This window comes from Gymnodraco acuticeps, unplaced genomic scaffold (genome assembly GCF_902827175.1).
Source record: "Gymnodraco acuticeps unplaced genomic scaffold, fGymAcu1.1, whole genome shotgun sequence".
NCBI classification, from domain to species: Eukaryota; Metazoa; Chordata; class Actinopteri; order Perciformes; family Bathydraconidae; genus Gymnodraco; species Gymnodraco acuticeps.
This window is the reverse complement of record NW_022991533.1, coordinates 61,735-74,695: the sequence shown is the minus strand read 5'-3', so window position 1 is coordinate 74,695 and position 12,961 is coordinate 61,735.

The window sequence follows — 12,961 nt, the reverse complement described above, 5'->3', positions numbered from 1 at the left end:
GGGCACTTAGATGGAAGAATGGCTCTGAGTGTATAATATAGTAGAGCGTCAGCTGGCTCAGATGGGCTAGGCCAGTGATTTTCATGGCAGGTATTGTTGCTGAACAAGAAAGCAAGGACCAACAGAAAGAGAGAGAGAAAGAAACCCAGACGAAAGCACATTGGAGTGAACCAGAACCACCTATTTTCAAGGCCTGCCTTAAAACATCAGCACTCCCCTCTCCCCTCCCCCCCCCCCCCCCCCCCCCCCCCCCACCCACACCCTCAGCAGATTCAATGAGCCCAGATAGACAGAAAATGTTATCGTTCGCACCATGTGTAACCAGCCGGGCTAATTCAATTAAAATTCCATCCAAGGAGGAACGCTGAAATTGCGTAATGGTCGTGGGAGCACTGAATCTCGTAATGATCCTGTCAAGAGGCAAATGATCTTGCAGTGCGAACATTATGATAAATTCCTTGCAAAGCACAAGTTGCCCTTTTTTTCCTCCCCCACCCCCTCCTCTCTCATCCACCTCTCCATGCATTCAGAATTCTGGTGCCATAGTTAAAGCCATGATCTGTATTTGCCCCCTCCCATTTCCTCTTTAATCTCATTTAGTTACAATTGAAGAGGGCTCTATGTTTTATCACACTCTGAACCCAGTGAAATTGGAATTCTATTTTAGATGAGTCTTTTAGTATCTGTCAATGTGGGTTGCATTGAGAGCATGGCAGAACTGGCGCACTATAAGTAGCAGTGGAATCTATAGGCCCCTAAATCCGGTGAGCAGTTCAGTTCTTCCTGGCGAGGAGAAGGTGACAGCCGTGACTGGTTGGGGGATGCTACGAGAGGGATTACTGTCACCGTTTTTAACTTATAGTACACAGAAAAAGCTGTGTGAGTCTGAAGGAGAGGAGTGGGTGTTAGTACAGGTGCTGCCAACCCTCAGCCCACCATCGTAGACATTCACAGCCACTCTTTATAAACCCCCTTTAGGCAACAACATGTCTGCACAGTAGGGATTATTTAGTAAATATGTTTTGGGTAACTTCTGCCTAATAATCTAGAAGCACACAATATATGACCAGACAGACAAAGGAAGAGCTGCTGTAATCAATATTATTTATATTATTGATTGATCAAATGTGTATAATATGAAAGGTGCCTTTTGGTGATTTGGGTTTTAAGGCACCCAACTGTAGGCCTACTGTTACTCTGTTGATCAGGGTGCAGCAGGTAACTTCTTTAAAAGAAACGTACATTTATAAACTCACTGTTCACTACTTAAAGAGCACCAAACAAGTAACCCTTGAACATAGTTGCGTTTTTAGCTGATATAAGACATCTTGTCTGAGTTAGGTGGAGACCAAAACAGAGCTAAAAGGAGAGCCATAGTTCTCTGTCTGGCGAATAGATACATGACTCCAAATAAATGCAAGTTATTAAATGAGCAACTGTTTGCAATCACATTGCACATGTTAACTGTTTTGTGAACTCAAGTGGCCAACATTTTAATAAAGGTAAGGTTAGGATTACTTGGTCTTACATTACCATTGTTCACATTCCATATGCTCATTGAGAAGGTGTTTAGACAAAGTAACATGATACCTTCAAAACACAACCACACCCCAGATATAGGCCATTAAAATCCACTTCAAACTGACCCTCTGGTGATCCTCATGGCCGACACAGAGACTTATATATAATTTGCACCTAAGAAGCTCAGACTGCTAACATTTCATTTTCAGCTGAAAGTTAGTTTCTTGCAGAGCAGTCACGGTACAAAGGGACCACTACATGTGGAAAAGGAATTATTACAGCAACCATTAACATATTCAACATACCCGTGGCTGTGACACATAATTATTGTCAAGTAGCTGTGAAAAAAAATCAGAACCTGCTAAAAGTTTTAGTTTTCTCTCCCAAATAGCTGAGGAAGAAAATTGATGCAAAACACACTTGACTCTTTACTGTTTTGGGTTTTTCTTAAGCCGTAGCTAGTTTTAATGAATTAGTTTCTTGCCTGATTAGTACTTGTTATCAGGGTAACTTGTAGAAAGATTAATAAACAACAATTTGGTTATTTTGCAGATTATCTAAGGTCATTGTAATGTTTAATTTAACTTGTAAGTAGTAGTCTGTTAAAACAAAAATACTTGTCCATGTGAGACACTAAATCCATTAGTGTCTCACACATGTTTCATAAATCTGTTAACCCAAGACAGCACATATTTAGGTAGGCTCACAATCACATTAACCCGTCTTTATTAATGTCTCAGGTTGCAGGAAGCCACAGTGTACTAATGACAGCAAAGTTCCCTGCCTGGGCTCCATATTGCCTAATTTATGCATTAATCCTTAACACACTTTTCACAGTTCAATTAAACATTTAGAATGTCCTTTAAAAAATCAAGGCAATTCATCCAAACCAGTGAGTGCATTTTAAGTGCAGCTTTCACCGCGTCTCTGCGTCTGAGGTGGAGTGGAAGTTCGCCGATTGATGTTCCTCTGTTCTGACTGGCTTGGTAATTTCTCCACAGGTAGAAACCATTATGGACGGCGTCTCCCTGTCAGGAACAGAACAAAATCCATTCCCTGCTCCACTGACCAGAAGCTTCCTGATGTCTGATTAACACACATGGGTTGACAATCTATACGGAGTGTTGCCGAGCTTTCAAAGAGGTTATCTGTAATATCTTCCGGACCTATTCTGCAGGCAAGCCACTCATGACTGATGGTTTTTGAAGCCGTTTCTTATTTGATATATTTCCTCCATTTTCCCCTCGAGCCAGAATGATTCTAATCGATGATGGGCTGAACTCAACTTCCAAGTGTCACCGTTCCCTTCCTCCCCAGATGCCTGCACACAAACATGCTTAGCTCCCCGAAGAGACCCCCTGTTGTGAATGGGGAGAGTTGGTCTGTTTGATTCGCCTGTCTTCCCTGCCAGGTGATGGGTCACATCCCACAGGATCCAGAGGAGTCTGTCCGATTAGCCCATCCACCCCTCACACCTCCACTCAAGGATGGAGAGATCAACTGAGCATGTGTGTGCTAGCATCTTTGTGCTCGTGTGAGTGCAGAAGTTATTTTACATGCATGAATTTGATTATCAGCTCTGTGTGTGCACACATGGATGGCTCGTGTGCAGTCAGGAGGTCAGAAAGGTCAAGTTCACCCCACACAAAACACCGTCAGTCAATTTAATCACGGCTCAACCAGCTGATGGTTATGGCTGCCGTCCACAGTGGCTCTTTCTCTCTCTTTCTTTCTCACACACATGCAAACACAACCACACGCACACAACAGAGCCACTCTTTGATCTTCAAATGTGTGTCTTTGGCTGCATTTTTTTATTGTGTCTTGTAGCTTCAGTGAACAGAACTTGAAAGCCAATACTTTTCCTTGGAGAGAAGAATGAATCTCTTTAGGTCTATTGTGGCATTAAGCTTTGAGGGGGCACAACAAAGAAGTCACATAGATATGTAGACATTTTCCAGTTGCTTATTTTTCTCCCAATTATTTGAATGGCTCTTGAAAGAGCAGTTCCTGAGACAATAAGTAGAATAATTCCCTCCGTTATTCCTCTGCTTGGTAATTAGTTGCGTTGCCGTCAAGAAGGATAAAATTGCATTGCATGGTCTTTAAAGATAACAAAACCGAACCGATTAAATGAAATGAAAGGAAAATAGTATGTTTACATTTCGTTTCTTATTCAGAGGCGCGTGTGTGAATCAGCTTGAAACATTTACTCATAATTAATTTTAAGATAAATAATAAATGCTAATTTTGACGTATCAGAAGATACCAGGCGCTTCTTAAATCCTTCAAAGATTTATCCTAAGCTTTGCCCTTTGACCCTCACATTCAGCTTGTCTGTCGGCCTTTCATGTGTGATCAACAGAGTTTCCTGAACATGCTCCTTTTCACTTCGCTTCCAAACACAACCGCTATCCTCCCGTGCATTCACCAGCGTCACTTTGATGTCAGAGGGATGTGGTGTGTCTTAACGACCCGGCGCTCATTAATTAATTAATCCCTTCATGGGAACGTCTCAAACACAGCAGCTTGTGATCAAGTGCATTGTGGGATTGAGATAAGGCACGGACATTGCCTGGCAATGGAACAGACACGAGGACCCTTAATTAGCTCAATTAATTTACCGTGGGGATAAGGCCATGATGGAGGTGTGGGGATGTGTGTGTGTGCGTGTGTTTGAGCGTGGGTGTATGCAGTTGACATATACAGCACGGGTGTATGCAACCTTGAGATTGAGGTTTAACTGCTGGTACAGTTCTCCACCAGGTTGTTGAGGGTTGATAAGAGAAAGGGTTAATTAATGCACGTTGCTGCTGCTCAGGGTGGTTGTGTGAGTCCCGCTGCTGAAACTCATCTCATGGCATCACTCCATGCTTTATTACCCACAGCAAAGGATATTTCTAACTGACCTTTAGGTTGCATAACAGCAGAAGCCACAGTAAATACTTCTTTATAAACCTCCGACCCATGTAATTGATTAGTGTTGGTGTGCCATTAAGATATTGATGCATTATAAGAAAGTTCAACATGTTAGGTGAACACACTTATTCCCTTCTTTGCCTTGAGTTAGATGGAAAATAAAATACAATTCTTAAGTCTGCCTATTTAATTATTTAGCTATAACCAGGAGGCAATTTGCTGAGCTCAGTATTAAGCTGCTTAGCAAGCAGTGGCTCCCTGTAAAACCACAAGTTGCCAATTGTTACAGTTTTGTTATTGCAGAACAAGCACAATACATGTTTATTAGTAATATGTTGGTTGGTAGATTTTTACTCTATTTCATTATTTTTCAATGGAAGTTAGTGTGTTGGTTTGTTTGTCTGTCTGTTAGCAGTATTTCGTAAAATGTACTTCTGTTTTAAGTAAAATTGGTGAAAGGGTTCATTGGCCGAGGGAGAACCTGTTACTCTTTGTAGCTAATCTATATCACGTCGTAAATGCATGTTGAATTTCTTACTTTCTTACTCATTCTGGATTTAGCTTTCAATTTAACAGTTTCCAGACAATCATATTTTTTGTTTTCTTTCAAATGACTTGCTTTAAAATCATTATCTGGAATCAGCACTTACAGTACAATTGTAATTTTTAAGAACTTGTCAAAAAGTGTTCTGCATATTCCTGCATTTTAATTATAAACTACCGATACCTTGGTCAATGGGACAGTCTGTCTAAACTGAGGTTCTTTTCCAGTAAGCTACTCTGCAAATTGTTGCTTGAATTACTGCATGATATAAAAAAGATCAGCTCGTGTACCAAGCAGCCATGCTGAATGTTCAGATGTGCTTTTATGTACTGTAGCGGGGACTGGCACAGTGTGTATTCCCTGGTAGCTCATATATCAGCTTGTGCAGAGAGTACATAAAATGACTTTACTCTCTGTGTTATTCATCTTCAGCACAATTATTTGGAATGATTGCACATGTTTAGCTCACTGACACACATAATGTACCCGGTTGACAAAATAAAAATGCTGCAAAGAAGTGTAGGAATTACAATAGTGTAAACTTTGATATAAATACTCTTCATCTCATCATGCCCGATCCTTTGTTGCACTCTCAAATCCACTTTCACTGCAGTACGTCTGAGTTATTTTTGAATTTCTAGCAGTAGTTGTTACAATAAAGAATATGCAATGTAGGTCGGAAGGCCTTGAATCCAGTAGAGAACTTTGATACGTAATAATCGACTGCAACACAGAGAAGCAAAGCCAAGCAACAAAGAGAGAAGTTCACAGTGCACAGTTCACATATTGTTGGACTTCCACTGCCTTTCCATTTGTTATGAATTTTGTATAGCCCCTGTTGCTTGTTGCTCACTCTCTCCCGCCTTTGTCAGCTGAGTTCAGTTCTTCTGGAGCTGAAGCTTTCAAAGAGCTGCCTGCCTTGACCTTCTCCTCTCTTCTCTGAATGAATAGCATTGGTATTGCAGCGGGAAGAAGTGATAGAAAGGAGCTAGAGGAAGAGCGTTAGTGCAGGGTGGGTGGAAGCAATTGCTGCAGCACAGATGGATAGAGAGGTGCCTTCAATGTCAGGTAGTCATGGTAACCTGTCACACTGGAGTCATCACGGGATTGTTGGGAGAGAGTTGAAAGCGAAGGTAACGACTTACGCATAGGCGAAGCATTTTGTCTTCCAGCGGAGGAGGTTTATAGACAATATGTCATGTCAGAGTCATCATGTAGAAACAAACCACGCAAGAGACGAAGAAAACACAGACAATCTCCATCACATTCTGAAGAACCAGACTGAGCTTTGAATTATACTGTAGCTTCAGTAATAAAAAATAAAAAATGAAATATCCCCATTAGTCAGGGTTGAGTGAGGATGAGGAGCCTAAAACAGGAAAGAGTTGGAGCAGGAGGAGAGCCGGCGCGAGGAAGAGGCAGCAGGTGCGTGGCTGATAATAACCAGGTGGAGGTGCTGGGCTCCGTTTCTGTCTATCGCTCCACTGAGTGCTGTGGGGCCAGGAGTGGAAGGGGGGAAATAGGAAGGAGCAGTGGAAGGAGGTGAAAGGAGCTGGACTCAAGGGAGGTGTTGTCAAGATGAAGCAGTCATCATATCAGACTTTTCCTCAATCTCTGCTGCCCCAACCATCGCTTCCTCCACCTGAGCTCTAATCGAAGCCAGCGTCCTCAGCCAGATCGATGACTGGACTGTCACGGTACAGAGATGAGGAGCGACCTGCAACATGATGCCACAATGAGCTATTTTCATCATCAGGATTAGGGATTTCTTGCTTGATATCATGCCCTGAATGTCACAGTTTATTATATATATCCTGCATATCTGTGCTGCTCAGGCTTTTGTTACGCTCCTTAGCTTTACCCCCATCTAAGTGCAGATGTCTGACGTGTCACAGCAGGGAAGCACAGGTGTAGCTAATAACATTAACAAAGGCGCTGGAGATTTAAATGTGTTAGCATGCCGCGCCAGTGAGAGCATGCACTGCTTACTGCGCTGTAAGTAGAACACCCTGAATGAGAGGCAGCCATCTTTAATGTTCTTAGCTGCACCTATGGACGGATCAACATGTCTGCTGTAAGAAAGGTTTATATTCTGTCATTCCTCAAAGATCCTGTGAAATGAGCACTTTGTTCCTCTAAAACGTATTCTGTGGTGAGCTCATAGTGGTGGAGTGAATGTGACTAGAAAAGTGCAGATAATTAAGTCATCGTGTAAAAAGCATCCCATTCATGCTGCCATTCTCTCTGTAATACAAGCCTTTTGTTTTACACTCAAACACATAACACTCCATAGCAGAGAAATACTTTTTTCTCTGTTCACTATACATATATATATACTTACATACAAATGTTTTTAGTGTTTGTGTTGAGGTGATGATCATTTTTCTGCAGTTTTACCAACTTCTGTTGAGTCCAGCTATGCTGTGTTATTCCTGTGTGTCAAAATGGTCTGCTACTGATGAGACTTGACGGCTCAAATGAATTTGGTCTGACATCTTAAATGAGTTTGAAGTGGATCTGTGTGGTCTTAAATTAGGGATCGGACATGCTGCAGTCTGCCCTTTGTTACTCAGACTAAATAGACAGGTACGTTTTGATGTCCAATTTTTATATCACTAATATTCAAAGTCTGACATTCATCATTGAATGCATCCACTGCCGTTTAACATAGAGCTCACACTATCTTTCAACGGCAATGCTGGGGAAAGTAGCACAACTTTTCCTGCGGTGTGCCTGATGTGGCATGTTGAGTTGTGACAGTGTGAATTCACAGCATGTCTTGAGTGGCTGAGGCCTCCTTGACGCTACCTAAAGCAAAGCACTCACTGACCGGGCCACTGCCTCAGCCACGGCCCATTAGACTGCACCAACTCTACAATCCTGTCCAGGGTCACTGCTTCTGTTCACACACACACACACACACACACACACACACACACACACACACACACACACACACACACACACACACACACACACACACACACACACACACACACACACACACACACACACACACACACACACACACACACACACACACACACACACACACACACACACACACACACACACACACAGCAAGCCAATTAAAACAGTGTCAGTGTGTGCTGTGGCAGGTATAATCATTATCTCTGTCCTCACCTGTGGCCTCAGTATACACCATGGTATACACACACACACACACACACACACACACACACACACACACACACACACACACACACACACACACACACACACACACACACACACACACACACACACACACACACACACACACCCTGTGAGGTTGTCTACCTCTTCAAACATTACCATATATCGTCACTGACAAGACTTATGTCAATCAACCCTGGTTTCTAAATGTAAAAAAACAAAGAAAACTTGTGTTTCGATCGATAAGGAAATCAATCAGAATCTGATACATTACATTATAATAAAATACATGCACCATACCAAAATGTATAATAGACAAAACATCCTACTTCAGCTCTTTTACAGCAAAACATTTTCTAAACATCATCATACAGTTTTTCATTGCTCATACTTAGTGTACTTTTAAACTCATCCCCTACTGTTTTGGCTGAACAGGAAATCTGTAGATTTGCCAATTTAAAGTAAACAAGCTCTGGAATCTGACTTGCAAGCTGTTCACCGTTTAAAAGAGTAATCGTACACTTTAAAACAAGAAATATGGAAAGACCGTCTGATGGTGTACACTTACAGAACATGCACAGCACAAGACTACAAAGCAAGTGACAGAATGAATCAAATGTACTCATCAAACGCCCACAGGTATAATCTTATATCCCTGTAATATTGTCATTAGTCATATATCTTTAAAGAACATTTTATGCATTTGTAGTCTGTTTATATCCCTCTATGGACATCATTGGCAGGGATAGTTTTTCCTTTTGGCTAGTTAGAGTCCTCGGCGGTTATACATTTCTCTGGTCCACTCCCAGCGAAAAATATGGCACCCTCTCATGTTTATCAAATCGGATTTTGAGAGAAGAAAGGGAGAATGTCTGGATCTGGAAAAGGCTCTGAAGCTGAACTTTACCTCAGGTGCTGTGGTAGTGTTGTCGCCCGGGGAGCATGGGGTCCTGGTTTGTGTGTAGTCTACACCAAGTATCAAAATATCTCCGGGGCTGAATATCTTTCTGGTATATAAAGAGGGATTTTACTGCCCCTGGACATTTTTTACATGTACAGTAATAGGTATTTTTGCTAGAATTCTTACAAAACCTAAACTAACAACTTTTAGCTTATTAGGATTCAAATGGTAATTGACAGACCATGGCCTTTGTTTTCTTTATAAATACAAAAAAATGGCTACTGTTCTGGTAACATTGCCAAAAGTATCAAATTAAATGTATTGTTTTAATCAAATATAGGCAGAAAATGCACCATGCAGTTGCTGAATCATGTTTAGAAGGCCTGGTGATGTTGGCGTAGGACTTTAGGGAGGCATCAGTCATCAAACACACAAGAGGCAAAAACTTTTCAGTCGAGTTCAAAAATGTAAACTTGAGTCTGTCATGTAAAACTATTTTTTTGACATTTCTGCACTCACCATTTGAAAGTGTCATTCAAGTTGAAATCCAAGTCTGTTATTTTTCTTCTTTTTAAACTTGCTTAGCATTCCGACAACAACGCCACAACCAACCTTCAAGTAAGTGCATCCATTAGCCTGCCAGTGTCAAGTACATTTTCCACAAAAGTTAATGTTGCTGCACCTTGGAAACATGATTTTGCGAAAAATGAAAGTTGAGTGGTTGAAGTACGGTGAGAAAGGTTGACTGTGAAAACAAAGTTTTTGAGAGAATGTTTTTCTCTGAGTGTTTTCGTTTTCCCATGGTGGGACGTCAGTGTTTTGGTTGTGTCACTCTTTGACAACTCAGTGCTATCTGCCTTGATTGTTTTCCTGCTTGGCAGATATGATGTTTCCTTCTCCCCATCCAAACCCCACCCCCACGCAATCCCTTTCTAGAAAGTTTGTTATGTATGCTTTTGTTCAGTTCTTTTTTTTTAAAAGGAAGAAGAAAAACAAAAACAATTGTCAGAATGATTTTGAAAAAAAGTTTCTTACTTCGTCTCCCCGCAGAAGGCAGAACAAGTTTGTGACTGAAGAAAGCGTGAGAAAAACAGCCCTGTGATGGATGGTAAGGCACAAGCAATTACAGAAAACATGCCAGACTCTGTGCATATAGAATACATCACAGAAACATAAACACAAGAATATATGCACATACGTTCAAGACACTGGCAATGTGAGATAATCTGAAGTTTCTCTTTTACTGGAAAAGGCCCATTTAAGGTTCTCTGCTTGGCATACTGATACACATACTGTATGGAAAACACACACACACACACACACACACACACACACACACACACACACACACACACACACACACACACACACACACACACACACACACACACACACACACACACACACTGCCTCCAATAAACTGACTCCCACATAAATGAGGCACAGCCAAGTCCGGTGCATTTGTAGTACTAGCACACAGAGCCGTCTTCCTTAACACTTCAGGTTCAATTACACACACATTCAGCCATACACACAAAAGAGGGCACTAAAGCCAAGGTGGCAGCAGCACTATTTGTTTTCGGAGGTGTTCCTGAGCTGCTGAAGGGAGGGGTCGTAATGCAAAGAGACAGATTCAGGTCACTCACTCATTGCTGCGATGAATATAGAAGGAGAAGGAGAGAAGATGCTGCATGTTGGAGAGATAGAAGAATGTGTGGGATGAAGCAAAGGACAAGGAGGAGGAAGAAAGGCCGAGGAGGTAGAAGGAAGGAACGTCCTGCAGGAAGAGGAAAATAATTTGGTATGTTAGGAGAAGAGAGAGAATGCAAAAAAACTGATAAAGCATAGGAAGGCGAAATGGAGCAGCGTGATGGATGAAAGCACATGACAGAAATGAAGTGTCAATGAAGTAAATAGATGAGAAAGGGGAGACAAAAGCATGTGGAATTAAAAGAAAAGTAGGAGGATGAGAAGGAGGGATGACGAAATAGTGGGATACGAATGGAGAAGGTGTTCCAGAGGGGGAGCAGTGCCAGAGGAAGGAAAAATTGAGTAATTGACATGAAGGGAAAGTGACAAGCGGAAAGATGAGTATGTAGGGAGGAGGAGAAGAGTAGGAGAGAAAGAGAGAATTACTATTGAATGAGGAACGTGGGGTGAAAAAAGCTTTGGAGGGCGATGCTGATAAGAGGGAAAGAGAACAAGCTGTCATACAGGATGACATTGGAAATTCACGAGTATCTTAAATCATTGAACAAAATAGTCTATGTAATAACAAGGGATTGAACTCCGCTCCGAATAACTCATGTTACCATTTCAGGGGAGCAGCCACACCCATTTTTAAAGCTGAGTTCAGTGTTTCTGCATGACACGTTTCTACTTTTCATATTACAATAATGTTGATGTGACAATCGCTGTGAGATGCGCCCTATGTTACGACTGGGCACACACAAAAATGATAGGACCCAAATGCACGACTCCAGACAAAAGATAAGTGATGATAAGCAAGGTAATACAAACTCTCAAATGACTTCACCAAAAACTAACTTAGATTCACTGTAGCTCAGAAAACAACTGGCTGACAAGTAACACAAGGGTCGGAACGATCTGGCACTTGGCACAGAGAAAACTGAATAAATACACACCCAAGGGACTCTACAGGTGCAAACAATAAGGTAATCAGGTCAGTTAACACACTGACAGAGGAGTCAAACTACCTGAAATGAGAGAAGAGATTAACAAAGTAAAACTGACAGACAACAAAAAAGGGTTAGCAGACGCGGACTTGACGATATTAACTAAACAGATAAATAATACTAACAAATCTGACGACGAGACATAACACCCTAATACATGCACTGGAGTTTTGATCTCTAGTGTTCTTTTAGTTTTGATCAGTTTTCAAAAGATTCACAGTTTGTTCACAGAAAAGGCTGCACATTATTAGCTCAAGTGCCTTCCCTCCCTCTTCTCCTTTGTTTTCTGAGATCTGAGCGAGCAGCGATGATGTGCAGAGGAAACAATCCGGGCCAAAGTCTCCCTCTCTCCTCTCTCTCTGTCACACTCCCACACACTGAATCTTTTAGTTCGAGAGCTTTTATGAAGATACTGCAGGTGTGCCACGCAGGGGGTCTTTGTTCAGCGGGGGAGCAGAACACGACAGGTGGGCAGGAAACGAATGTACACTTTCCTATCTGCTCCCTCAGACCTTAATATCACATGGGCTGACTTCTGATGAGTTTGTGTAAGTAAAATGCTCATATCAGAATCAGAAACAAAATATTGGAATACTCAAGTAAAGTACAAGTATCCCAAAATGCTACTTAAGTATAGTACTTGAGTAACTCTACTTAGTTACTTTACACCACTGTTTTACATGTACTTTTGATCTGTAAAGTAAATCCTCCTGGTGGATCCACCAGTGATGATTTTTGGATTCAGTGAGTAACTTTTAACTTCCTTTTTCTGTTTTCGACATAATCCCTGATGTGACTGCAGAGTCTTCTTCAGCTCAGTGGATTTGAGGAGCACTGAGGGACTGAGATGCTGAACCTGGAGCAGACTGAGGAGGACTTTGCACTGCTTGAGACTCACAGAATAATTTTCAGACTAGTGAGTACAACACACTGCTGAACTCATTCTCAAGAAGAGAACGTCAACAACCATAACATAGCGTTTACATAGTCTGTAAAATCGATGTAGTATCTCTACGTCGTAATAAGTGTGTTTGTGTGGTGCTGTTTTTTGTATTCACACATCCCTGTTTTCTACTTCGGTGATTTTCTCTATATGAAGCATCTGGCTATTTAATGCATAGATAGCTTAAATGTTTTTGTTAAATTGTCCCAAGTTGTGTCTCTTTTCAGTTGTTTGACAAAGAAAGAAACTATTTGTTCCAGATGTATTTCATTAGTAAACAG